Below are 10,122 nucleotides of genomic sequence, written 5' to 3'. Positions count from 1 at the left end.
TGATAAAATTCAAATATGAAAATCATGAAATCCCCAACTCTCTCAGTGGGTCCTTGAGTTGCTTAGAATTTCGAGGATCGCAAACCGAAATGCAATAAAATATGATATGCATGATGATCTAATGTATAACATTTCAAATTAAAAATTTGGGATGTTACATTTAAACATACATATTGTTCATCGATACATCCAAATGCATACTCCCTCCGTAAAGAAATACTTTAATGATCTAAACGCTAGAGGGAGTACATATTATCCATCGATACATCCAAATACATAATGCTCATCCATCCATGTGATTGATGATGGCTTTTGATCCACCATGTGTTTGGTGATTTTTGGAAGTTGTTCATTCGATGCCTTTTGATGCAATTATTGTTATTTTAAGTGTTTGATGGATTGAATGACCGATGTTTATGTTCGTAGTTGAATTATAATGTGGTGCATTTGAATTGTTTATGTTCTGATTGAAATGTGATGCATTTGTTTGCTTAAATATTGGATGAATTTGCAAAAGAATTTTTTTAGGGCATTAAGTTTTGGGGGATGGGCTAGATGAACAAAAATTTAGTAATGAGAAATTAAAGGATGGCGGATAAGATGGGGAATTAAGTTATATTGATCGGCTAGAGATGGTCTAACCATGTCATTCCTCAGCTTTCTTCTCTAATCTAGATGAAGAGTTGTAGCAGCCATCAGCACAAGCATCTGTGACTCATTGACGCTGACTTCTAACTCTCAGATGTGGCTTGCGTTTTCATTTGTTCACTGTACAAACTTTTGGATTATGAAACATGGCATTGTAGCAGAAACTGCAATAGCAGAATGTGCACTGAGAAACGGTACACATCAGGTCAACAGCTCGGCAATTATATTTTGTCACCGAATGGGCTCGTCACTTTCATCGTTACATTTGCAATATCTCACAGTTTGGCCATATAGATTCTTCACCGTGCATTTACAGGCTAATATTCGTGCATTTAACCTGAACTATCAAAATCTGACTATTGAACTCCATGACTCTCGATATACATTTCACTGTCACGAATAGCAGAAGTTCATTGTTGATGATGAATACACAGAAGTTGAGCAAGTAGCCGCAATGACGATCCAGGTTGGTTCTACTGCTTCAGTTTCACCATCTCATGCAAGTTCACAGGATAGCACATCTTGGTGTACTCACCAAACCACATGTTTTCTGCCAGGATCTGATTCACAGCATCTGTTGGGTGGAATTCGTTCCACCACACATTGTTTGACACGTCGCTGCACGCCATCTGTGGAAGAACACATACGAATAGACCGCATACTTGCCCAGCCCACAGCAAGCATCAGTGGTGATCAGAAAGCCTGCACACTGCAATTCCACCAAAATGGCAAGGCTTAGCGCACTCAGTTCAAAGGTAGTCCTAATGATGCATTTGAGAAGACCGAGCACTCAGTTTAAATGTTGTACTAATGATGTTGCTCACCATATCGGTCACGGTTCTCTAGTATGTCCACTGAACCCTCAAATGTATCACAGTAACTTATCAGAGTCTGGGTACTGGCGGATGAACTCGCTGGACATGCATCTCAGGCCATCGTTGAACTTGATTGATTTAGTCGATGCATTCCCCATTTTAGCTGCCATTGTCCGAAAGTGAGGGGCACAGCCAACAGGAGGAAGGCCCATCTGCACGACCTTTCGAACGTTGATATTGTACAAATTCAAAAATCATAATTGTCAGAAGGTAGGAGATGCATGAGTCCACAACTACTTTAGACAACAAAAAAAGAGTAATCTAACAAGAACCACATATAGAACTAAACAATAAACATTAACAGATGCAATATGGTAAGTAGGAGTAGTTTGCTGCAGTATTGCAAAGAATAAAGAAACCGAAGCAATCCATTACAATTTGCATCAGCATATATACATGGGACTATGGAATGAACACAAAGAAACTTTCTACATCCAACAAACTACTGCTAGGTCCATCTTCAATCACCATGCATCACATGTTCTGCTGAAGGTTAGGTAATGGAGATAAATTAGGCATAGAGAACCAAATGATCTATGACACATGAACTGGGAAGCACACTGTACCATGGTCGGGTCATGAACAGTTCAATGCAGTGAGATAAATGTGCAAGGTGTTTCACATTTACAGCTGAAAGTACCACAGACTTCACTTGAACCCAAAACAGATGCAGCACAAACTACTTAACACAAAATAAGTGCAGCCTGAGCATTTAAGAATATATAACAGTTTAAGACGGTCATCTTCAAAATAAGTTCTTTTGTCGAAAATGAAAACATAGAAGTTGAACAAGTAACTGCAATGACGATCCAGGTTGGTTCTACTGCTTCAGTTTCACCATCTCCTGCAAGTTCACTGGATAGCACATCTTGGTGTGCTCACCAGACCACACGTTTTCTGCCAGGATCCGGTTCACAGCATCTGTCGGGTGGAATTCATCCCACCACACATGGCTTGACGCGCCACTGCACGCCATCTGTGGAAGAAAACATATGAATAGGCCGTCATACTTGCCAAGCCTACAGCAAGCATCAGTGGTAGTCAGAAAGCCTGCGCGTTGCAGTTCCACCAAAATGAGAAGACTTAGCACTCCATTTAACTGCAGTACAAATGATACATTTGAGAAGGTTTGGCACTCAATTTAAATGCAGTACTAATGGTGCATTTGCTCACCATAGCGGACACGGTTCTCTAGTATGTCCACTGACCCCTCAAATGTATCACAGTAACTGATCACAGGGTCTGGGTACTGGCGGATGAACTCTCTGGACATGTATCTCAGGCCATAGTTGAACTCGATCACAACGTTGTTGATGTAGTCGATGCATTCCCCATTTAGGCTGCCGTAGTCCGAAAGGAAGTGAGGAGCACAGCCAACAGGGGGAGGGCCCATCAGCACGACCTTTCGAACGTTGATATTGTACAGATTCTGCATAAATCATCATTGCCAGAAGGTAGTGGGAGATACATGAGTCCACAACTAGTTTAGGCATCAAAAGTGGAGTAATCTGGCAAGAACCACGTAAATAGAACTAAACAGTAATGGATGCAATATGGCAATTAATTTGCTACGGTATTGCGTAGAATAAAGAAACCAAAGCAATCCGTTACGATTTGCATCAGCATATAAATGAGATTATGAAATGGACACAAAGAAAATTTCTACATACAACAAACTACTGGTTACTGGTATATGCATCTCCAGTTACTATGCATCACATGTTCTGCTTAAAAGTGGGTAAAAAAAGGGCAGCCGGTGCTGATGGGCCCGGAGAAGGGTCCGACCATTTAGAGGTAAATTAGGCATAGAGAATCAAATGATCCATGACACGTGAAATGAGAAGCACGATTATACCATGGTCGGGTCATGAACAGTTCCATGCAGTGAGATAAATGTGCAAGGCGTTTCACAGTTACAGCTGAAAGTAGAACAGACTTAACTTGAAGCCAAAACAGATGGCAGCACAAAAAGAAGTTCAGCCTGAGCATTTCAGAATATATCACAGTTAACATTATGCTGTGGTGTAGCTTGGGTAGCGTGAGCTAGCACCTTGTACCGTTTTAGTTTTTCAGTTATGCTGTGTTTGTTTTGCTTTGTTTCCAATAGTTTACGATTTTTGCTCTTCAGGGTTGTATTTGCTTTGCACTCCCTCCGTTCATAAATTTAAAATGTTTTGGATATTTCAATATGGACTACATACATACTGAAATGAGTAAACACACTAAAACGTGTCTATATACATCTGATTCAGAAAAAAGTTAGAACATATAGTATTTGTGAACGGAGGGAGTACTTTGCATCATCATGAGCCCTTCTTCCATAAAATGTCTGTTCGAGAGAAAAAAAAATTAAGACAGTACAAAGGTCTATTTGCCTTGCCAAAAAGTTAGGCCAACATTTTGCTTGTCCATGGGTTGGCCAATGTTGGACAGAAAAATGAGCTAGAGTTAGTAAAGAGCTATTGGCATGCCGAAAAATTGGAGACAAGTTTTGGCTACCATCCAAATTTCCTTATATACCAACTAAAGACCATTACACCTCATAGACTCCGGAGCATCCATCCAACCATTTTTATTCATATTTTATCAAAATGCTTTAACTACCATCAGTCTGAAACATTTTGCATTTGTAGTACCTGTGCAATTTTACCAGAACTAACCCCAAATTCGACTGTAAGAACAATTAGTATGTAAACCAAAGGCAAAGGCATTAATGTTCTAGAATTGCTAACCAACAGGGAGACTTCATTCATTTAATCACTTCTTTTGTTAATTTCCCAGATAAAAATTTCTAGTTTATCCAGACAAGGAAGTACATTTTCTCCAAATGAAATTCGTAGTTACAGAGATCCTTGCATATGTGTGGTGCAACTCCACAAATAAGTAAAACCTCAGTTCTACAGCCTTAAGAGACAATGCACATCAGACTCGTAATCAAAAAGGAGGGGAGCAATGGTACACAGAATAAACCGAGGAGCAAGAACTACACCTTGATTTCCTGCCTCACTGCATTAACAAGGAGCTGATTGAACTCCCATGGGAGATAATGCATCTGAACGCCTGACACATCGTCGCAGGTAGTAGTGGATGAAGTCCTTGCTCCTGATCGACAGAAAAAACACCGACCTCTTGAACAGGTTGACTGTAGCTGCTTCCCCAAGAGCCAACGCCAACTGTTCATATGTGTCCTCAACCTGCTTCACCTGCCGGGTCAGCGACACGTGCACCCCCCTACAAGCACAACCAAAATCGCAAGAACCCCACCTGGTTAGCATCAAATTTGGTGTGAGGAAACCATAAATTGACAGCAGAATCATCCCCAAACAGATCCATCGACAGCAACAAGACTTCATAAGATTGACGCAGAGTTATTGGGAGAGGTGGGAGAACACACCACCAGTCTGAAACATTTTACATTTATAGTACCTGTGCTACTTTACCAGAACTAACCCCAAAATTGACAGTAAGAACAATTAGTATGTAAACCAAAGGCAAAGGCATTAATGTTCTAGAACTGCTAACCAACAGGGAGACTTCATTCATTTAATCACTTTCTTTTGTTAATTTCCCCGATAAGATTTTCCAGTTTATCCAAGCAAGGAAGTACATTTTCTCCAAATCGAAATTTGTAGTTACAGAGATCATTGACTATGCGTGGTGCAACTCCACAAGTAAAACCTCAATTCTACATCCTTAAGAGACAATGTGCAGCACGCTGATAATCAAAATGGAGGCGGAGCAATGGTACACAGAATAAACCGAGCAAAGAACCACACCTTGATTTCTGCCTCACTGCATTGACAAGGAGCTGACTGAACTCCCATGGGACTATGTGAGACATTGCATCTGCACGCCCGAGACATTTCGCAGATAGTACTGGATGAAGTCGTTGCTCCCGATCGACACCGACCTCTTGAACAGATCGACTTAGCTGCCTCCCGAAGAGCCAGCGCCAACTGCTCATATGTGTCCTCAACCTGCTGCACCTGCTGGGTCAGCGACACATGCATCCCCTGCAGGCGCAACCAAAATCGCAAAAACCCCAACCGATTAGCATCAAAATCATCCCCAAACAGATCCTCGACAGCACCAAGACGTTATAAGATTGATGCAGAGTTACACGGAATAATCAAGGAGAAGAAACAAACAATCATCAGTAGTCATGTTCAACCATGGAGACCTAAACCGAAACGATCCACATCTGCAAGGACGCACAAAATCGAGGAACCAGCACCGCACCAGCACCAATCCATGGAGAAACCAAGAGAAGGGAGAGGTCGCGAGCAACCCACCGAGGTTGTCGACGGGGACGCGGCCGTTGGAGAAGCGTCCGGCGGGTCGGTGGGTGCCGAAGCCCCGTCCACAGGGCTCGCGGTCGGCGCGGGCGAGCGTGCCAAGGTAGTTGTTGGCGCCGACGCCCGCTGTGGAGTCGCCGCCGATGACGAAGACCGCGGGGACGAGCGGGGGTGGGGGCGCCGACGGGGACGAGGAGCGGGAGGTCGAGGCGGCTGCGGCAGGAAGCAGAGCGGAGGGGAGGAGGAGGCGGCACCATTTCCGACGAGGGCGGCGGCGGGTTCGCGCGCTCTGGGTTGGAAAATGTTGGGGAGGGAGGGACTGCCCAACGTTGGCCCGCCGCTGCCTGTGTTGCATACGTCACGCCAAGTCCGGTAGCCGGCCGTGTGGGCCCACCAAATCCCCTAGGGTCCCCTCCTAACGGCACCACAGGGCGTCTCTTTTGATGCTGGATTAAAGTTAAACTGCATTAATTGGAGCTGCTTGCTTCATTAAGAGCATGGTTAATAATATAGCCATCTGCTGGCTATATGATCTTGCCACATCATCTATAGCCAATTTTATAGTCAGCAAGTACAATAGTTGGGTATAAATATGTATAACTTTTTTGCTACATGGCTCACCTCACTCTCTCACAACATGCCTAGGAGCACGTGTTGCAGCCAACTGTTAGTCAGTAGCCCGCTTTCATTCGCTTTCCTTCTCTCTCTCCTCTAACTCATCCAAAATATAATATTTAAAAGCTTATAGCCGCCTATGTCATCCTATTGTACTTGCTCTAAAGATCCGGAGCATAGCTGTACCTAAGCGCGAGTACAAACCCGATGAAATGTTACCACGGTGAAAAAAACATTAAACAATTTGATTGACATTTGTTGCTACTCCGCAAACGATTTCGATGTTTTGGATTTGGACATTGTCTAAATGAAGTTTAGGTGTGTCCATCGCCTGTTGGAGAGACGTAGATACATGACTGGTGCACTTGTGCAACAAACATTTTGGGCATAGTGGAATTTCTTTTCCATGATTAAAATGGCGTACAGTCGAACCATGAACAAAAATTAAGTAGTGTAGTATGTTAGAACAAAATAAGAACTTAGGAAACAAGATCATCACGTCAAAGAAAACCCGCGATCGTAACCTAGATCGCCAGCACCATCGCGGCATCACCAGGCCGTCCCATCCCCCTCGCCACTCTAGAATCGTGGCCGGGAGAAATCGCATGTCGCGGCAGTGGCAGTAGCTTTGAGGATGATGATTTTTTTTCGGCCGAAAGGACAAATGTCATATGGTCTTGGTGTTGGAAATATGCCCTAGAGGCAATAATAAATGGTTATTATTATATTTCTTTGTTCATGATAATAGTCTATTGTTCATGCTATAATTGTATTGTCCGGAAATCGTAATACATGTGTGAATACATAGACCACAACGTGTCCCTAGTAAGCCTCTAGTTGACTAGCTCGTTGATCAACAGATAGTCATGGTTTCCTGACTATGGACATTGGATGTCATTGATAACGGGATCACATCATTAGGAGAATGATGTGATGGACAAGACCCAATCCTAAGCATAGCATAAAAGATCGTGTAGTTTCGTTTGCTAGAGCTTTTCCAATGTCAAGTATCTTTTCCTTAGACCATGAGATCGTGCAACTCCCGGATACCGTGGGAGTGCTTTGGGTGTGCCAAACGTCACAACGTAACTGGGTGACTATAAAGGTGCACTACGGGTATCTCCGAAAGTGTATGTTGGGTTGGCACGGATCGAGACTGGGATTTGTCACTCCGTGTGACGGAGAGGTATCTCTGGGCCCACTCGGTAATGCATCATCATAATGAGCTCAATGTGACTAAGGCGTTAGTCACGGGATCATGCATTGCGGTACGAGTAAAGAGACTTGCCGGTAACGAGATTGAACAAGGTATTGGGATACCGACGATCGAATCTCGGGCAAGTAACATACCGATTGACAAAGGGAATTGCATACGGATTGATTGAATCCTCGACACCGTGGTTCATCCGATGAGATCATCGTGGAACATGTGGGAGCCAACATGGGTATCCAGATCCCGCTGTTGGTTATTGACCGGAGAGGCGTCTCGGTCATGTCTGCATGTCTCCCGAACCCGTAGGGTCTACACACTTAAGGTTCGGTGACGCTAGGGTTGTAGAGATATATGTATGCGGAAACCCGAAAGTTGTTCGGAGTCCCGGATGAGATCCCGGATGTCATGAGAGGTTCCGGAATGGTCCGGAGGTGAAGAATTATATATAGGAAGTCAAGTTTCGGCCACCGGGAAAGTTTCGGGGGTTACCGGTATTGTACCGGGACCACCGGAAGGGTCCCGGGGGTCCACCGGGTGGGGCCACCTATCCCGGAGGGCCCCGTGGGCTGAAAGTGGAAGGGAACCAGCCCTTAGTGGGCTGGGGCGCCCCCCTTGGGCCTCCCCCCTGCGCCTAGGGTTGGGAACCCTAGGGGGAGCCTCCCCCTTGCCTTGGGGGGCAAGGCACCCCTTCCCCCCCTTTGGCCGCCGCCCCCCTTGGAGATCCCATCTCCCTGGGCCGGCGCCCCCCCAGGGGGCCTATATAAAGGGGGGAGGGAGGGCAGCAAGACACAGCCTTGGGCGCCTCCCTCCTCCCCTGCAACACCTCTCTCTCTCTCTCTCGCAGAAGCTCGACGAAGCCCTGCCGGAGACCCGCTACATCCACCACCACGCCGTCGTGCTGCTGGATCTCCATCAACCTCTCCTTCCCCCTTGCTGGATCAAGAAGGAGGAGACGTCGCTGTGACGCCCCCGATTTGACCGTACACTAATCATGCACGCAAATGTGTACGACCAAGATCAGGGACTCACGGGAAGATATCACAACACAACTCTAAAACATAAAAAAAATCATACAAGCATCATAATACAAGCCAGGGGCCTCGAGGGCTCGAATACAAGTGCTCGATCACAGACGAGTCAGCGGAAGCAACAATATCTGAGTACAGACATAAGTTAAACAAGTTTGCCTTAAGAAGGCTAGCACAAACTGGGATACAGATCGAACGAGGCGCAGGCCTCCTGCCTGGGATCCTCCTAACTACTCCTGATCGTCGTCAGCGGGCTGCACGTAGTAGTAGGCACCTCCAGTGTCGTAAGTGTCGTCGTCGACGGTGGCGTCTGACTCCTGGACTCCAACATCTGGTTGCGACAACCAGATAGAAAGGAAAGGGGGAAAAGAGGGAGAGAAGCAACCGTGAGTACTCATCCAAAGTACTCGCAAGCAAGGAGCTATACTACATATGCATGGGTATATGTGTAAAGGGGCATATCAGTGGACTGAACTGCAGAATGCCAGAATAAAAGGGGGATAGCTAGTCCTGTCGAAGACTACGCTTCTGGCAGCCTCCATCTTGCAGCATGTAGAAGAGAGTAGATTGAAGTCCTCCAAGTAGCATCGCATAGCATAATCCTACCCGGCGATCCCCTCCTCGTCGCCCTGTTAGAGAGCAATCACCGGGTTGTATCTGGCACTTGGAAGGGTGTATTTTATTCAGTATCCAGTTCTAGTTGTCATAAGGTCAAGGTACAACTCCGGGTCGTCCTTTTACCGAGGGACACGGCTATTCGAATAGATAAACTTCCCTGCAGGGGTGCACCACATAACCCAACACGCTCGATCCCATTTGGCCGGACACACTTTTCTGGGTCATGCCCGGCCTCGTAAGATCAACGCGTCGCAGCCCCACCTAAGCACAACAGAGCGGTCAGCACGCCGGTCTAACCCTATGCGCGCAGGGGTCTGGGCCCATCGCCCTATGCACACCTGCACGTTGGTACGCGGCCGGAAGCAGACCTAGCCTAGTGGCGTTCCTGTCCAATCCGGCGCGCGCCACTCAGTCGCTGACGTCAAGAAGGCTTCGGCTGATACCACGACGCCGGGATACCCATAACTACTCCCGCGTAGATGGCTAGTGCGTATAGACCAAATGGCCAGACTCAGATCAAATACCAAGATCTCGTTAAGCGTGTTAAGTATCCGCGAACGCCGACCAGGGCCAGGCCCACCTCTCACCTAGGCGGTCTCAACCTGCCCTGTCGCTCCGCCACAAAGATCCACTTGCGGGTACTCCTACGAGCCGACCCGACTTTAGTCATCACATGTGTCATGTATGTAGTATATAAGTATATACCCGTGATCACCGCCCAGGTGATCACGGCCCGATAGTATAGCACAGCAGACGGACAAGAATGTAGGGCCACTGATGGAAATCTAGCATCCTATACTAAGCATGTAGGATTGCAGGTAAAGGTATCA

At 46.0% G+C, this 10,122-nt stretch overlaps 1 pseudogene; it reads right to left on the bottom strand.

The window, feature by feature from the left end:
• Window positions 1-849: 849 nt before the first annotated feature.
• Window positions 850-6,160, bottom strand: LOC109780613 (GDSL esterase/lipase At1g71250-like; annotated as a pseudogene).
• Window positions 6,161-10,122: the final 3,962 nt, after the last annotated feature.

This window comes from Aegilops tauschii, chromosome 1, assembly GCF_002575655.3.
Source record: "Aegilops tauschii subsp. strangulata cultivar AL8/78 chromosome 1, Aet v6.0, whole genome shotgun sequence".
NCBI classification, from domain to species: Eukaryota; Viridiplantae; Streptophyta; class Magnoliopsida; order Poales; family Poaceae; genus Aegilops; species Aegilops tauschii.
This window is presented reverse-complemented; position numbering and strand designations above follow the sequence as displayed.